Here is an 18,606-nt window from a genome sequence, read left to right as displayed (position 1 = left end):
GCCCCTCGCCGCCCAGCCGGCCGCACCGACATGGGGCCCGGCGGGGCGACAGAGAGACGGAGAGAGACAGCGCGGGGCTGGGGGGGGGGGGAGATGGGAGGGGGAGGGGCGGCCGCGCGGCTCCGTGCCCCGCGCCTGCGCAGGGGAAACGGAGCGGCGAGGTCACCCCTCCCCTCGGCGCACGCCCCCGCCCCCGCCGCGCCAGAGCGAGGCTGGGCGTGCGGCGTCACGGCGACGGCCCCAAGCCGCGCCCCGGCACAGGCAGCGAGAGGGAGCGGAGCGGAGAGGAGCGGGCTCGGCCGGCGAGGCGGCGGCGGGCGGCGGCTGAGCGGAGGCGCTGTCCGGTAGGTTCGCGGAGGGGACAGGCGGGCCGGGCCGGTGTGGCGGCAGCGGGGAGAGGAGCGGGGTCTGGTACAGGTGGCGCGGCGGGGCGGGGACGGGCCGGTGGGGGCGGCGGCGGCGGCGGGTTGAGGAGGGAGGGGGGGGGTTGGTGGGTGGGAAGCGGCGGTGGGGAGCGGCGCGCTGTGAGGGAAGGGGCACGAGCCTGAAACATGGCGGAGGAGGAACTGGGAGCCGCCGCCTCGTCCGGCCTCAGGCGCGGGGGGACACGGCGGGGGGTGGGTGGGGGGGGGGGGTTGGCGGGGAGAGGGAGAGCCGGGCGCTGAGGGGCAGCGGGGGCCGAGGGCCCGGCCCGGCCCTGCCCTTCGCCGCCGCCACCCCCCCCCCCCCGCCTTCCCGCCGGTTCCCCGGAGCAGAAGTTGGAGCGGAAGCGGAAAGTTGTAACCCCGCGGCTCGGGGCCGCGACGTGGGGCCCGGCCGGGTGCGGGGAGGGGCGGGTGACGCCCGGTTCGGCCCCGCCGCGGGCGGGGAAGGGGACGGTCCCCGGCTGCCGCCGTCGTTGTCAGCGGGAAGTCCGAGCCCGGAGCCCCACCTAGTCCGGTCGTCGGAGAGAAGCTGCTCGCTCTTTCCGGCCGGTGTGTGGGGGCGAGGCGGGGCGGGGAGGGGGGAACACACACGCAGAGACGGGACACGGTCCGGGTGCGGCCGGCCGGGCTGCCCGCCGACCGCCGGTGCTTGTGCCCGGGGTAGCCACGGAGCGGGACGAGCAGGCAGCGTCGTGGCCAGCGAGTTCCCCTCCCTGCTTATCACAAAATAAAAAGGAAAAGGGGATGACAGGGATGTTCATCTCGTCTGAACGACCCCCCCGCACACGCACCACCACCACCCGTGTCAAAGCAAATGGAAGAATTTGACTGGCGCTTCCTGCGCCAAACCCGTCTAATAAGCCTGAGAGACCTCACACCCTTCTGCGTGTGTTGGGTGAAGAAGCGGTGGAAGGAAAGCGAAGTTTGCAGAGGGGAAAATAAAACCGAATCCGAGTGTTCTCGTCCTGGCCTCGGATTACAAAAAGAGGATAATAAACTAAGGTTTCCTTTAAAAAAAAAGATCAGTGTGCTTTTACTCCCATTTCTGTCTTAAAGGGATGGGTTGTGCTGTGCAGGGTAAACCAAAACAAAGTCTTTTTCTATACTGTTGTGGGGTGTGATAAGTAAGGTAGTATGGTTCCAAGAGAGAGGCTGCTTCAGAGATGCCTAGCTTGAAAATTGCACAGGTCGTATGTGTGTTCTTGCATTTGATGTTTTGATTAGTGTAACTTGCTATTTCCAGCATATAACAGCTACATCTTAGCCCAGTGCGAAATGTGTAGACAGTGTATGACAAAGACTTTTCAGTACTCTTTCGCGGTAAAATATACATTGAAATTACTGTTATAAAAAAGAAGACACAAAACACTCTTCTTTTTTCATCAACTATAATTAAAAGGCAAAGAAGCAATCGCATTATCTTATATAGTAACCATTCAAAACCAAATGTATTTCCCTTTGGAAAGAGTCTCTTTTCTCCTCTATGGAAAACTCAAAAATTTAAATTATCTCCTTTGGATGACTTGCCTCTGTGTTAAAACGACAGCTTTTGGGGAGAAAAAAACCCAACCAAACAACAAATTTGCTACAGTCAAGTGTTTTCGCTTTCTTTAGTCATCACATCTTTTTTTACTCTTGTTCAAAGTCTATCCTGTAGACTTCATTCTAGCTAAAAATGAGCTGAGTGAATAGTGGAGGTTACCTTGGCTATTCATATCAAAGGCTTTGCAAATAAACTTTCTAACTAATTAGATGCAGTGTTTTATTCCTTGGTACCTGCGTATTTTCAGGGATGCTTCTTGTAGTGGTATGAACTACTTCAGGTTCAACTTGCAACTGCAGTTTAAAGCTTTATGATTATCTGTAGCTAAATAACTGAGTTTTGAGTTGCACTGTACAATATAAATGTCATGTATCTCTTGCAGCAAAGCTGATCTTACTTAGAGCACCTGTCTGCCTGGGGGTAAAATAATCTGCAAAACAGAGTTGAAAGACTATAGGTGTAAAAACAGAACTTTTATATGGCAGGGGAAACCAATAGTCTTTTTATTGTCTGTAACTGTGTGTCTTGCTTCTGTTACTACATACGTGCACCAGATAAGTTTTCTGAGTGGAATTAAAATTGTGCTATTTTGTTCCAAAGCTCTGCTGTAGGACAGTTCATCAAAAATAAATCTGAAGTGAGCCATGACAGTTCTCTTTGTGCTGTGCCAGTTTTGCAGAGTAAAACTGACTGTCTTTTTAATTGAGAGCTTTTCTGGAGCAGAGGCAACCAGATAGGAATCTAGGTGAGGGCCTACAAAAGGAGAAAGAAGTTACTTGTATGGCTGAGGAAGGAAGTGTGCTGAAGACTATACTGTACCTTGTGATCTAACAGTTAGTAAATGTGGCTGGGAACTAAAATAAACAGTTGTCCACCTATCATCTGGGATGTGGGAAGTGCAAGTGTCATAGAAGTACTAGATGCTTACGGCTACAGTGCCAATCCTGTCATGCGCAGAGCTCTGCTAGCTGCTTGGAGTTAGGTATGGAGAGGTGCTCTTAAGGGTAAGAGTATCCTGGAGATAAAAACAGGCACTCTGTTGTCCTTGGGTGTATGGTAAGAGGGTAGGCAAGTCCTTTATGAATTGGCCTAAGTAACACTTAGATGACTTTCAGATACCTAACTGACTTTTGAGAGTGTTGTTCAGGGTAGGTTCAAGTTGTTGTGAGCTTTAATCAAAATTGTCCTCTTAGTAAACAAATCTCTAAGCATACCCTGTGCAACAGAAGTTCATGTTTAGCTCATGGTTGCAAGCACTGTCACTCTTTTGCCTCAGAACAAATGCAAAAGCAGACCGAAGTGCACTGTGTTAATGTCAGTGCATTGAATCCCTGCTGAGTTGGGGCAGGCTTCTGCTGCGTTCTGTTGCATCTAGGTCAGGTAGAGGGATATTTTAGACAGCCTCCTTGTTCAGAGAGATTAGAGGAGTATCTGCAGTAACTACACCTTCATATTCGAAGGCAAACTTTGTTTTCCTGCTCAGACATGGTTAAGATGGTCTGTTTCTATTCTTCTTGCATAAAGCAGGGGAAAAGGAAGGTTTTTTGTTACTTGAATGCTGTTACTAGGGGCTGGTTTTCAAGTTGACTGAGTTTTCAAAGTTGTTCAGCGGTTGACTGCAGTAGAGCTTTAGTATCTCACTTAAAGCATCTAATGTATCACTTTCTCCTTAGGGCCTGTCAACCATGAGAAAGCTGAGTGGGACAGGCATAGTGGAAGCAATATTCTGATGAAGCTATGGCAGTTTGCTTGTAGTAGGCAAGCACTATTTGGAGAAAGTCAAAGACCTTGTCTGCTGGCACAAACTGTTTCTTCATGGAACAGTTGAATAAGGCTACCTTCAAAAGCGGCAGTAGGTTCTGGCTGGAAGCTCTCATCTCTTGAGCTTTAGAATGCCTAAAGAAACACCGGACAACTAAAAGCAGAAAGGTTTTTTTTATTATTGTGTGCGCCTGTTTATGTATGCTTTTGTGAGCTCCTGACATACTACATGTTCCTCTCCTCTAGTGGCAAGGAAAGGGAGGAAGGCTGTAAACGCCAGGCTGGAAATCTGCCTGTTAGGCAACTTTTGAAATACAAAATGATTTGGGGGCCCTCTAGCTATTCAGGATGCTCTTTTTTCAAGAGCAGTATTTTAATAGTAATTTTTACTACTGAAGCAGTAGGGTGAAAGTTAGTATAAGACCATACAGGAATGCGTGTAGCAGAGTTAAAGGAACTTTTTCGAGTTGAACCAGGAAGAAGAGGAGGCATTTGACAATATCTTGTACACTGTCCCACTCAGCTTTCTAGTTATTAATCTAAGGACTTGATGTTATTTGAAGTAAATCCCTGCTATGCAACTATGAAAAGAGACTGCCAGTTAGAGTACACATGGTTAGTTCATTCCTGGCTAAGGGAGGAAGGCCAGACCATAGTGCAGGGGTGGGACAGCCTAGCCCTTCTAATGGATGCAGAGAAGCAGCATCTCATGTTTCTCTCCAGCCTGAGATTCTCTTCAGGGAACCCCTAGTTTCTTAGATCACTTCATATCATTCCTGCAGCTGTTGCAACACAGGAAGGTGTCCTAAATCTGAATGACTTGACCAGGTCTTCTGCAGAAAGGATATTGTACGCCACTGTTACTCATTCATGAAATAATTTTCAATATAACTCTAACTGTAGAGCTGTGAGAACCTTTATGTGATTAAATTTCTGGACAGTATTGAAGAACTGGAACAGGCAAACAGTTTATTTTCATAACTGAAGACAAACTTAAAGCAAGGATCTGTAGTTATAATTCTTGTCTTTTTTCATAGAAACTCTGAGGAGAATGTGCTCTTTGCATCAAAATTTGTTGACGTTGAGGTGAATGTTACTCTTGCTTTAATAAGTTAAGTCTTGATTTCAGTAGGTAATCTGGATTAAAGGAAAAGATGTAGTTTAGCAATATTTCCTTTAGTGTGGCTTACTTCATAACTTTATGTGAAATTAGATGGTGAAAGTTTTCTCTTAAATGAATTTGCTATATATTGCCCAGATAAGGTATGTTGTCTAGCCCCTCTTCAGTTACTCTAAAATAGCTTGTGAACATGATAGTCCCTGCAACTGTTTCTTTTTGTTTCTCTGTATCGGTTGTCTTAGCTTTTGAAGTCTTGTCCTATTTTTTTCCACTCAATAGTCTCTGTTTCTGCAACTTAACCAGTTGTGCCTTCACTTTTTTTCATGTCTGCGATGAAGGGAAATTTCTTAAAAGCATTCTGCATATATCAGGAAGAAGCAAAAAGAGTACCACCACATCCATGTTAAAGATGAACTGCAGATACACTTGAGTTACCTGTGTGGAGTTCAAGAGGGGAGGTACAGGAGACAGAAGGAGGACCTGTACGTTGCTAGGTGTGGCACTTCAGCACTACTGAAATCAAAGTGTTTTCCATAGTTGCAGGGCCAGACCAGCTACTTCTGTTTTTTTCTAAAGGTTTCATGTATAATCAATATTTTTTTTTTATTTGAGACGAAGCTAGTTATGCTGAACAGGGCTTGGACTGCATCAGAACCCAGACAATACTGATGGTTAAGTTGTGCAGTTGTACAATCCTTGCTTGCAGTTAATCAAACTTCTATAACATCTGGTCTGATACTTCCCCCAAAAGTGATTCATTAGAAGACTAGTGGAAAGTTGCAACATGTTTTGTTTTTTCTGAATGTGGAGATGGGTAAACTGGAATGTGGAATGGAAGTAATCTTTAAGTGGAAGTTACCTAAGAATTTTACTCTTTGCAATACAGTATTGAGGACTAGATTTGTTTGTGACATTCACACTTGAGACTGATCTGTGCACGGCTATGTGTCCAGGCTTATGTGGTTAGTTAAGTGTGGGGGCAGCCCAAGGACATACTGTGCAGGAACCTCTTTTATTAATCTTGCAAATGTGAAGTGGTTAAGGTGAATTGTTAGACGTTGTAAGATGCAGTCAGTAACCCTTCTCTGATATTTCATTGTGAAGCTACTTACAGGATAACATTCTGAAAGCTTGATGTACAAGATGACCCATAAGCATAGCCTACTTGGCTTCAGGTGATTGCTTTTGGCATACAATATTGCTGAAGGATTTTCTTGGGGTTGGGAAAGTGTATAAATTAATACTGCACGCAAAATCTTGACTCACGCTTCTGGGGTTATATTTATATAGTTAGTATGTATAACGATATATCATACTGTCTTTCTGTGACCCTTCTGACTTGTTTAAAATGGAGAATTGATGGGCAGTAGGGATTCTGTGAGTGTGGTGGTTTTATTTCCATTCAGGGAATGGTCCTTTTGTTATTTACTGTCTATTGTTTATATTGGTGCAAGTGTACAGAAAATGCTATGTGTTTTCACGGGTTTTATGATGAGTGGCATCAGAAATGAGTTCTTGGCAAGTGTGGATTCACCTTCAGAGTTTTTGCACGTATTATACCAGCCTGTAGATGAATTTCCAGGACAGTTTTATATCAACAGTGTTCACTGAATATAAGTATACAACTTGAGACGCCTCGGACTTGTGTTCTTAGTGGACTGCGAAATGCTGTGTTCAAAATCCAACTTCTGCTGACATTAGTTATTTGAGAATATGCCATGCTTCTAGAAACTGATATCGAATTGTCACCTTAGCACTTGGTGGAACCTAAGAGACTGTGTAGTAGTCCTGTGGCATCAAGAAGGAGCACTGGAAGAGGCAAAAACAGCTGAGTGTCATGCTGGAGAAACAGTCTTCCATTTTTCTGATACATCTTTTTTGACGTAAGCAGCAGATTAGGTGGGATCTCACCAAAGAAGAGATACCCTGTTACTTGATATAGATCATCATGGGCATTGAGTAAGTTTGGAGGCCAATAGAGAGAAGTCTATGTCACTATAACCAAAAGGCATTTGTAACTCTCATGTTTTTTAACTGGATGCTTGGTCTTCAAATGTTCTTAATGTTGGTGTACAATTTTCTACTTGCTTTTTATATCTGAATACTAGAGAGAAACTAGCATTTCTGAATGACAGCTATTTCTGCTTATTGTATGTTCTTACAGTTGTTACCTTTTCTCCTTTCTTTATATTTGAGCAAGTCCATTGCTTTTTTTTTTCTGGTGGCTTTTTTTTTTTTTCTGATCTCCCTAAACCTTTTATGTCAGAAAACGCCCTAAGCTAAACTGAGGTTCAGCCAGAGATCTCACATAGAAAACTTAAGTGTGGTAGCTGAAGTTCTGCAAAAACTGAGTAGCTGAAAGCACGGTTTTACAATTAAGTGCTTTAGACCACTGGATGTGCTGGTGTTTGGCATCCTTTTGATCTGTGTTGCTTTTCATCAAACGCTTAAGAGTAGTCTCTGAAGAAAAGTGCTGTATCTGTGTGACTAGGAATGAGAGTGAGAAAATAAGAATATTTCATGTGAAGCCTGGAATGAAAAGATCAAGTAGGTTGTACAGTTTTATTCTTGAAGAAAGAAACAAAGAAGTCCTGATGGTAGCATCTTCCTTTTCTGCTAGAAATCTGGGTCCTGTCTAGCCAGGAAACTGATGAAGAAGCAACATTAAGCGCATGTTAGTTTGGACTTAATTTAACTACAGTAACCAATGTTTTGAACAATGTGCAGTCTTGCTAACTGAAGGTACATCCTGCTTCTAGCCAGAGGCAAGATCTTAAGATGCGGTTTGCAAATACTTTTTTCAAAGACAAATATATCAACTTGAAAATATTTGTATTTTCAGGTAATGTAATTCTTCCATTACTTAATCTTATTGTGGACTACTTATTAAATGAAATTTGGTGCTGTCAGTTTCACAGAGGAAAGCTGAAGCCACTTTTCCAAGCTGAATGCTGAATCTGCTGTGACAGTAGAAGTGAAAATAAGGAACCATTCACTGCCTTATCTACAGATGGCTGAAGTCATAGATCCCAAGAACCTAAACATAGGACGCACTGGGTAAACTGGGAGCACCCTAAGCAATGTGGAAATACGAGACTGTGGTTTCATGAAGGATAAACTTGCTTCACTGGAACAGTCAGACTGAAAAGTCATTCTTCCTCTCAGGCGTTGCCCAAAATATAGATTGTTCTGAGATGCATATATTTAACTTGCTGGAAGTAAAACTCTTCTTCAGTGAAAGATTTAGGATGTAGTAGTAGCACTTGTTCAAATGCTGTGGTGATTGTCATAGTCTAAATAATAGATGAACTCTTAGAAGACCAGACATGCTGATTTGTATTTAGAATAGTCTTCCCATCCAAACCTCTGGAGCTGATTTTAAATTTCAGTATGCTTTGGACATCTGCTACCTTATCAAAGTACATGTTTGATTTGACTTAAAGCAAAGTGAGTCTTAAGGTATGACAGGTTTCTCCAGAAAATGGCAAGCTTTGAAGATGCAGAGGAACCAAAAGTATGGTCTAAGCAAGAACTAGAGTGATCTTAAGAAGATTTAAATAGACTCTTGTGGAGACTTGATTAAACAAGTTTAACCCTCATTAATTTGGTAACTCTCTACTAAAGATCTAGTCCATGTAATAGAAAGTGGTGTGGGGATGAGTGTGATTCAAATTCATTTGGTTAAAATTATTCAGCTTTTCGTGTAGGTGTCATTGTGTCTATGAGCTCAGGCTTGCAAGCATGAATTGCTTACCTTTGGGTTCTTCCTCATAACTGTCAGATTTTTCCCTCTCTTGGAAATTCCTGACCCATTAAATGAGACTTTTTTGGGGCTAAGATGCATCAGCTGCTCACAAAGCAGATGCAGAACTATGGCAGTTCACAGCTTGGCATGTCAGGATAAGCCAGGATTTGTTTGGGGGGTGGGGTGGATGGTTTTTGTTGTTGTTTGTTTGGGGGTTTGGTTTGGTTTGGGGGGGTGGTTTGGGGGGTTTTTGTTTTTAAATACCCTCGTCTGAAGCTTGTGACAGCTTACAGTTGCCTCAGAAACAACCAAGTTGTCTGTGCATCTGCATATGGGCAGAAGTGTGGAGGTCAACTTCTACAGTTGTCATCTTCTAGTCAAGGTATGTTTGTGAGTCGGATGTTTACTGAGGAGCTACCATTCCTAGGTTCGAGATGCTACTGCCTCGCTGCCAGAAACAGAACAGGATGTTCTGCCTGAGTTTCAGCCACTTCAATTAAGCATTTTGGACCTTTTATAAACCCACCTTCATCAGTGGATTCAGCTATAAAAGTTAACTGTGAAAAGAAGCAGTTAAGGTTGCACCTCCATTATTGCAGAGGTAGCAAAACCATGAGGCGGAAGATGGTAGTTATTGCTGGGTGTTGGTGTATGCTTTTTTCAACTTAACCTCCAGACAGATGTCTCAAGCTTTAACAAAAGAACTGTTTGTGAAATTAGGTATAATTTGGGTGACTTTGAGTGACGTTTGCTGCTCACATTCAAATACCATGTTTCTATTAGGGAAGTATTGATTGAGAGGTCAAAACAGACATGAGTTACAATTACTTGGGACTTTGCTGGTATGGTTCATTTATCATGGAAGAACTAATTTTATTCCTGTTAATGAATGCTAGTAGCTAGTATTCTCAATTTGCATAGAATCAGTGTTCTTTCAACAGATAAACCTTCTAATCTTAATTAAAATGACGTATGAGAATTTGTAAGACCGCTCTCAGGCCATCAACCTGATTTGTAATAGAGTTTCTGTAAATCACACTATGGAAGGATACTTTGTATGTAAAGGGCCTACACTAGCCAGTCTTAAATGGCCAGTAACAAAAGATCATATAATGATGAAGGAAATATATATATCTGTGCCTTGATGATGTGTTAGTAATCTAAACAGACCTGAATTGGAGCCAAACTTTTAATAATGGAGACAGTGCAAGTAATGATACCTTGGTATGCAAGCTCTGGCATTGCCAGGGATGTATATGATGTGCGGGTTATAGAGAAAAAGACAGGAGTGACAAAAATTCTGGTGGTATTGGAATTGCAGTTGAACTGAGCATTGTCTTATGTCGGTGGAAGGAAACCTGATATAAGGCTTTACTGGTTCAGCAGCCAGTATCGCAATCAGAGTACAGCTAGGATTGCCAGATGTTAAGCAGATATCACATGGAATTTGAGGCTAGGTCTTGTTTCTGCAACAGAAGTTAAGCTGCCTTTTTCCTAAGAATAGTATCTTAAGCCAACTGGCAAGTTTATTCTTGAAGTAACTTTCAAACTGCATGAGAAGTATTTTACAAGTACTTTACAAGAGAAGTATCTTAACTCTGAAAATTTCCATGCCTTACTTGTAATCCTGCTGTTTTTAACTAGTTTTGTAGCTTGAAAGATAAATTTACTGTAACCGTTATGGGGAGAAACAAATGCTTATATCTGCTTTTAATCAGAAGGATGCATATCAGGTAAAGCATGTTGAGTATACCATGATATGGCAATCCATTGATCGATAAAAGTTTTAGAGCTAAATACTGATCCTTCTCTGCAATGACAGTAGAGCCAAATTCACAGCAATAAATTGCTGTCTCAGTTCTCAAAACTTGCTGTATGGTTGAACGCTTAGCTTATGCATAGTGAGATATTGTAATGTGGTAATTATGCGTGCTCTGAATTTAATATACTTGTAGTATTTTTAAAAATCTGAGTGTTCTTTATTTGTGTGCCTGGATTTTCTTTGGAAGCATAAAAAACATTTGCAATTCAGTTTCTTCAGGAATTCTGAGATCATCGTTTTAGCTGGAAGTCTCACTGGTAGAACATGCACAAACAACTGTCATGGGGGATGGTGATGATTTTACAGAAATAGGGAGAAAATGCAAAACCATGGCAAATGGTCAACAAACATAAGAATAAATCTGATACATGTTACAAACTCCGGTTGAGGCTTAGACTCTATAGCTTAGGTTTTATAAGGGACTCCAAATTTGAATTGACATATTTGAATTTTTGCACAAAGTTGAAACTTGAACTCAGTAAGTGTTGAAGCATAGCATATTTTTTAGTAGCTTAAGAATGTTCATTACATCACTTGCCTTGAAATGACTTCTTACACTTCATAGGAAACTACTGCAAGTTGCACATGCTTGTTAGTCTCTCGCATTAGGAAGCTTTCATCTTGAGATATCCATAGCTTCAAGCAGGCCAGTTTTCATCCTTAGAACATGCATTAAGTTTGTGTTCAGATTTAAGATCTAGCTGGGAGTTAACTTGGACTTAAGGTAAAAAAAAAACAACAAAACCCGCAACAACAAAAAACCATACTTTATTCAGCTATACTAATTATAGACAGTGGAACTAGTCTCACAAGCTGATGTTAGCTGCTTTGTGGAAATTGTCCATGTGTGCAGTATTAATCAAGGTAACTCCCTTCAATGCAAGGAGAAAAACTTGGTTAAGCTATCTCTGTGGGTAAGTGTCCCCATGGGCAGTTCAAGGAGTAACGTAAACCTCGGTGCCGTGTTTGTGCTGCAGTAACTTGTTCTCAGGTCTCTGCCTCTTTCTTGGGTGGTTAGTATGATTTCATGTCACTGGATAAGCTTAATCACTCAGCTTTTTGAAAATCCTCTGAAGATTCTCTGGAATCAGTTAAAGTATTTGAATATAATTGAAGAAATATTTTTGTCCAAGAAAAAGTATTGTATTGGTGCCCAGAAGAACTAGCTGTCCAACTGACAAAATAACTTGTATGTAAAGACAAGCAGCTATCAAAACCAGGTAAAAACTAGAAATAAAAATTGCTTCTAGCTTTGTTTTCTGAACTGTTGACTCACTTCCAAAGAGTCTGCGTTAGTAATGAAATAGCTCTACTTCCAGAAGTCTTGAATATGAAAGTCTTTAATTAGACCCGATCAGCTTTTCAGTGTATCTTGTCTTCAGAATTGATTTCTGAATAATGTTTTCTATAAATAACTGTGAAAGTCAGCTCTGGAGTATTTTAATTTCTCTTTTATAAGATATACCGCTTACCCTTTTGAGTAAGGATTATCCGAGTTGCTCTAATTGCTAAACAATCTAACAGTGGGTAAAAATGAACAGGCTTCTACTTTGGGTTATGTTGTTAAGGTGCTGTTTATGTACTGAAATTATTCTCGAAAAAAAAACCCTCCTTGGATTTGCGGGATAAGAATTTAGGACTTCCCCTTACATGTAAGTATTTGGGGAATATTAAGAACAGCACGCATCCTGTCTTCTCTAATGAGTTGCTTCCCTGAAGAAGGGGTTCTAAACCAAGAGACTCAAAACTTAGTGGAATCTGAATGGTACAGACAATTAGAAAGATTTAGATTTGGCCATCTGAGACTGCTCTAGTACCAGAAGTGGGAAACATCTTGTCTGGAAAGACTTAATCCTCTGACCTTGGTTGGTCCTGTGACTGAACTAGAGCTATTTTTCCAAACGTCTGACCATTGTTGTCTTGTTCCATCTCAGGACGAGTATCTCCTCTCTGAGAAGCAGGTTTTTTTTTCCTTGGCTTTTTTTCCCTCCACTGCTGATTGGAAGCAGGTAAACCAGTCAGTTAATTTGCTTCATCTGTCATTCTAATGTTTGAAACTTTTTTTTTTTCTCATGCAAACAGTTGAGATTAATTTATGAGTGCTGTTCCCAAGGTGGTTCTAACAAAGTGTCTCTTCCAGAGAGGTAAATGTGCTGGGGCCAGAAGCATTATGAAAATTTTAGCGAGTACACCGCAACTTCACAATACAACCAGAATGTCAGGGTCTGAACAAGATTCATGGTGTCTGTAAAGTGCTGAATAATTATGATCCCTTCTGAAAATGATACTGCTTCTGGGAGGGACTGTTTGTTTAATTCCATACCTGAACAACTAGTTCACATGAGCAAGTCTCAGGGATATCTTCAAGTACTGACTGTATTTAGTTCATGTCTTTGGCCTGGGGCTGAGCTCCAGTTACAGCTTCATTTGGTTTAATACCACTTGGAAAGATTGGATTATTAGCTTTCCCATTCCTCAGACAGGTAACAAAGTTGAATCAAAAACCAAAATTTCAAGCTAAAAGAGTTGAAAGAAAACTAAATTATACAAAAAAACCCAACAAACAAAAAAACCCCACTTTCATAACTATCATATGAATCCCAATTACCAATGGCATTTGAACTTTCCTGAATTCTTCATTGTGTGGTTGCTTTTTAGGAAAGCTTTACAAGCAGTAAGTGTGCGGTTTCTTCATTCACCGCTAAAGTAGGGTTTCCTATTCCTCAACTTTCTTAGCATCATCACTTTTTGGTTTGCCTTTTTCTGGAGATGTGCTTCAAGAAATTACTCAAGAAAATGTCCAGGAGGCACTTTTTCTTGGTTTGTCTGATAAGAGCAGAAGTGGAAAGCAAGTTCCACGGTCACGGTCCTTGACAGATATGGAGCTTTTAAAATACTTCATTTCCAGTGACTTGTCCTGGTTAACCTTTCTTCCTTCTGTTCAAATGGGTTTATTCAAAGATCTGCTCGTCCTTCAAAGAGAATCTTTGTTGGAAAAAGTGTCCATGTGCATATAAAGCTCTTGCTCCTTTAGTTCATCAAGTACTTTAATTTTAAGAAGTGTGCCATGAAGAAGTAGAATTCAATTACATTAACATACTATGCTAATGCATTAATACGTGCATTAATTAGAAAAAGTAATATGAACAGACTAGTGAGAGAGGCTGCACGGACATGGTGGTTTTATGGACTGTTTCAGGAAGTACGCAAGGCAGTTACTGAAGTGCCACTGGTAGTTAATGGAGGCAATCTGAAAGTGAGCTCTGTACTTTTGAGATGTTGTATACTTGAGACAGCATTAGAATGCAGTTTATGTGAAAATGCTATTTCTTGAAGAGTAGCTTCCCTCGTTTTTCTAGCTAAATCTTACATTAGACATCTCCAGAGTTCACAGTTATGTCAAATACCTGTGCCTATAAATACTTGACTCAGCTGTTCAAAGCCCATACCTGCTCCAGTTAGGAAAAAAAGGCCTTACTTTTTGCATGCTTCCTATCTTCTTGTTCTTTAGCACCTGCATAGAGACCACAGTTGACAGTATTTTCCTGCGTAAAGATGGAGGAGCAGAAAAATGAAAAAGCGAAGTTGGCATTGCTCTGATTCCTTGCTGCAGGTCTGTCACCTTAAAGGTAGCCAGCCTTCAAAGCAAAATTTCCCTCTTAAAATAGACTCCACTAAATGAAGAGGGATTCAGACAGGTTGCTTGGTTTATTTGGTAGGAGTAAGTTTAAACTTAATTGTATCTTAATTGTTGGGTGATTCGATGGATACTTCTCATCAACTGTCCAATAAATCGGGGGGGGGGGGGGGTCGCTTAGCTGTTACTCAGTTATCATAGTCTCTTCATTTCTGTTGTGCCCCTTTGAGTGTATCCATTTTACAGCCCTGAGGTTGGGTGATCTGTGGAGTACAGACAAATATTGTTGTTGGACTTAACCCTATCCTATTCTAGAAATGCTGGCCATGCTGTGATACAGCTGTAGCTTTAGAATGCTAAGTTGTAGATGAGGAAACACGTGAACCTAACTGTCTCCTTATTTGAATGAAGCTGTCTCCTCATTTGAATGACTGAGATCATGTGGTCTAATGATCCTTTTTCCTCCTTTCCAGTTAATACAATTGCTTTCTGATAGCTGTAGAACTGAAGGGTATCATTGAAATGACTGGTTAGTGCAGACTGCTGAAAATTATTCTTAAGGTGCTACATTGAGCTCTGTCTTGACTGTACAGATGGTTTCGTAATTACATATTCTTCAAAGGTCTTCCAGTAACTTCTTTTTTTTGGGGGTGGGAGGGCATGACAATATGTGAAATGCAAGGCACAGACTTTATAAAGAGATACTGCATGCACTAAGTCCAGTGTCTGTTTTAGAATTGCTAGAGACATGCCTTTTTTTTTTTTTTTTTTTTTTTCAGTCAGGAAAGGAAATCTACCAGAAGTTTGAACTTCCATCTCAGTTTGCATCTCTTTCAGCAGTTGAACTTTTACTTTAATGTCTTACTTGAAGCTTAATGGCTTCTGTTGTTTCAAATACTGTCAGGTAACTGAAAGATAGGGTGCTTTATGGCTTAAACCTCCTCTTTTATACTTTGTCATCTTCCTCCTCTGCCCCCACTCATTTGTCATAAGTGAGTCAAAAGGAAATCATGTTGGCACTGGATGGACCTGAATACAGTGTTAGTTCCAGAGTCAAGCGTTTTGTCAATCTGAAAAGTGAAGTAAGAGCGTGATCGAGTTTAGGATGCAAGCAGTCTGTACAACATGCGATATGGAAAAATAGGTTTCAGCTAGAGCAAAGTCCGGTCAGGCTAGTAGGGAATCACCGGAAAGTCAAGTTCGGAGCCCTAACTGAGTCTGGGGCACACTTGCAGCCAACAGGCATACTGGTCAGTGGAAAAGTGGGCTAGACTTTTATTACGCCAAATAATGTGGCAGAGCTCATTATGCAGTAATGTGGCAGTGTCCTAAAGCAGCTCCTAGCTTCGTGGGCTGGTGGCTTCTTAGCTGAGAAGGAGGCAAAGACCTGTAACCAGGAAAGTTTTCTTAGGAAAGTTCTCTTAGCTAGGAATTGAGTTTTTCTTTTCTGTTAGAAAACATAAGAGGAAGGTGAAGTGACATCAGGACTGCTGCACAAAGGCAGCGGGCTGGTAGATGTAAGTGGGAGCAGAGGATACACGGTGCTCTTGCTGCATGCTCTGTTAGATATGTCCAAGTTAGCTTTCTTAAAGCATTTTGGAGAACACATTGGTTTGCATTTCATTCCAAAATGTCATGGCCAGGCTACCTGATTATAGATCAGTGCAGAGATGCCAAGCTACCTGTATGCTACATAGGTGTGTGTATATATAAAGCATTACCGCGTGCTCTTGGTGAGTTAAGGAGTAACTATACAAATGACAAAAGTTGTCATGGAGAAAGAGGAAGTTAGTACTCACCTTGCTCATTGCCCAAGTTTGGAGGGAAGGTCAGAGAAATGTTTGAGTGTACTGCAGTCTGGCTTTGTCATGTCTTCAAAGATCTTAAAAAAGCTTTTTGCTTGGGCGCTTCAGAGGTTAAGAAGTTTGGCTAACCAAGCTGTAATAGTGTGTGTATATATATGCTTTAATTATGTACCACCACTTAAAGTAGTGAAATTGGCTCCAGAGTGTTGTACAGCAATTAGATATTTAGGGCTGAACTTCCAAACCCAGATGCTGAAAGAAGCTTTGGTTTGCATTAAATTCCTGAATCCCTGTTTGAGAGCCGAAATGGAATTGCCAGTCTCTCACTAAAACCAAGTTGTTAGCTTCTTTTTTCAGGATTTGGAATTTTTCTTTAAGGAATTGTAGATAATTCAGTAAGAAAAAGTCACAAATTACTCAAAACACTAGGTAAAACAGATGTTTGGTACCTGCTGCTTAAGTTCTGTTACTTCTAAATTACTGTCAGCCTTTGTTATTGACATCTCCATATTTAGTTGCTAACTTCAGACTGAAGACTGAAAAATTCAGCTTGGACTGTTCTTTTAAAGACAGTGAAATTGCTGCAGTTTACCTAGATTACTGTACTGGGATTTCCCCTACACCCACTATGTTTATGTCATTCTAGTGACACCTTGCCAAAAATACGGGCATAACTGAATGTTTGTTTTAAAGAAATGACAGGTAGTGTAGTTACAGGCTTAACTTTTCATGAGTTTGAAAGGTGCATTTCAGTACCATTAGAGACAATCCTTCATTGTTTGTGGAAGGGCTGGACAACGCACAGGCTTATGGATCTAACTGAACATTTACAGTGGTGCCAAAAAGATTAAGCTTGTGGTGTGAATGGTTCTGGTGGTCCATGTTTGCAAAAACTTTATCTAGTGAAGGAACCGTAGTTTTTAAAGTCAGAAGTGAGTAGGTGTTCTATTAAGTGTGAAAATCACTGAAGAGTCTCAAAAGTTACTGGTAACAGAAGCCTGTGGAGAGACCTGCTTTGCTGGACATCAGGTCAATTATTTCCTTACGGTTTTCTCCTTGTGTTCCTTTTGCTTCCTTAAGGTGCAAGGAACAGTTTCACTAAGTTGAAAGATTGCACATTACGTTTGCAAGAATAAAATTAAATAGGACCTGGCCTCTTGATTTCTCAGTTTTCTGACAACGTGGAGTTAATCAGCGATGACAAAGATGGACACTAACATGGAGGTGCTCTAATTTCTATGTAAATCATCTTAGCCTTTTGTGCTAAATGCCTAACAGATGGTGTGACTCCAGAGATGCTGTGAGATTACTGCTGATGAGAAGGGTCTTTCTTACCTTACTTCTGCTGCTTACCTTGTACAAGCACCTGTGTTGGATTCCCTGCACTTCCCCTTGCTCCCAACCCCCAAATTATTCATCGGGTGGGGTGGGTTTCATCTTTCTGCAGGGGCGGAGAGGGGAGAAAACAGGTAACTCAATCTGGTAAGTGCTGGAGCCCCTGCAGCAAAGGAATTGAAACCTTCTTCCCAGGGCAGCAGTAACAGTCCTATTAGCTCAGTTGCTAGCAGGACTGTAAGAGGTGTGTTTTCTTGAGCAGTATGACCCAAAATCTGTGGCCTTGTTTTGGTTTTGCTGGGTCAGTTTTCAACACAGATGAGCAAGCAGATCTGGCAGACTGCTGTAGGCAGCCACACTAGCTAGTTTGGAACAGGGGAACAGATCCTGCTTGTAGGAGAGGAATGGTCTCAAAAGAATATTTTAGTTGCCTCCAGTTATTCATGAAACTACAGACGTTATAACTTTGGTTAGATATCTAGCAAAACATTAATCAACTTTCAGACTTAAGAAGGGATTTTTTTGAAAACAGACTTCTGGGATCCTGCTGTTCTTTTTGAGGAATGTTTGTTTGCTGGGAAGAGGTTGGTTTAATTTTCTTATACAAGTCTCTTTGTGATTCGTTGTTTAGCATTTAAGTGTTTCAGAATGAGAAAATGCATGCTATCTCCTCTTGGATAATTGTTTCTTATCAGTAGTAACTGTTAGCTTTACTATAGCAGGGTTTATTCAGTATTTCTTTATGGGAGAACAGTAATGAGGTAGAGGAAGTACTATATCTGATGGTTTGCAGCATTTTATTGTAGCTGCATTAAGAGTTGATAGTTTGAAAATGGCCACTGTATTAAAAAAAGTTAACCAAGCCCTTCTGTCAAACCCTGCTTAGTGAACTGGATTGTGGTGTCATGGTTGTACTTTCTGCATATAGATCAAACTTTGGGTCAGCAGATAAAAACTTTGGATGTTATTTCAAGGAAATGACAACAGAAATAAAGAGGTGCTGTTGCCTAAAGAAGTTTCCCATTCTGGTTTTGGTGGTTGGTGGTGGGTTGGGTTTTTTGTTGGTTTTTTTTGTTGTTTTGTCAGCATGCTGATGCTTTCAGTTCTTCAGAGGAGACTGGAGACACTTCATGCATGTCAGTTCATATGAAGAAAATCATTTACATGTGTATATGTGTGTGTATATATATATGAAATTAAAAAAACTTGTGTGATAGGAAATAAGTTTGCGGGATGGATGAGGAAAGGATGTAGCAGCTGTGACATTTAAGAAACATGTTTTTAGAATTACTGTATCAGTACCATAGGCAACAAACATTAGCAGCTGTTTACCTGATAAACCTATTCAATACTGTGAATGTTGTGGCTGTAAAACTGCAAGCTCATTAGGCACCTGTGTGGCTCTTGGGAATA

The 18,606-nt window shown here is 41.5% G+C and overlaps 1 protein-coding gene across 3 annotated transcripts in view; it reads left to right on the top strand.

The window, feature by feature from the left end:
* The first annotated feature begins 189 nt into the window (after nt 1-189).
* The window catches only part of RAP1B (RAP1B, member of RAS oncogene family), a 31,871-nt gene continuing 13,454 nt past the window's right edge, over nt 190-18,606 (top strand). Inside the window, exon 1 of one of the 3 annotated variants that reach the window (XM_052774215.1) lies at nt 190-344. The gene's annotated coding sequence lies outside the window, so the exon portion shown is untranslated. Of the gene's footprint in view, nt 345-1,002; nt 2,973-8,847; nt 8,977-18,606 lie in introns of those variants that run through there. The other 2 variants (XM_052774218.1, XM_052774216.1) reach the window with 2 other exon arrangements.

This window comes from Harpia harpyja, chromosome 23 (genome assembly GCF_026419915.1).
Source record: "Harpia harpyja isolate bHarHar1 chromosome 23, bHarHar1 primary haplotype, whole genome shotgun sequence".
In the NCBI taxonomy this organism is placed as follows: domain Eukaryota; kingdom Metazoa; phylum Chordata; class Aves; order Accipitriformes; family Accipitridae; genus Harpia; species Harpia harpyja.
This window is presented reverse-complemented; position numbering and strand designations above follow the sequence as displayed.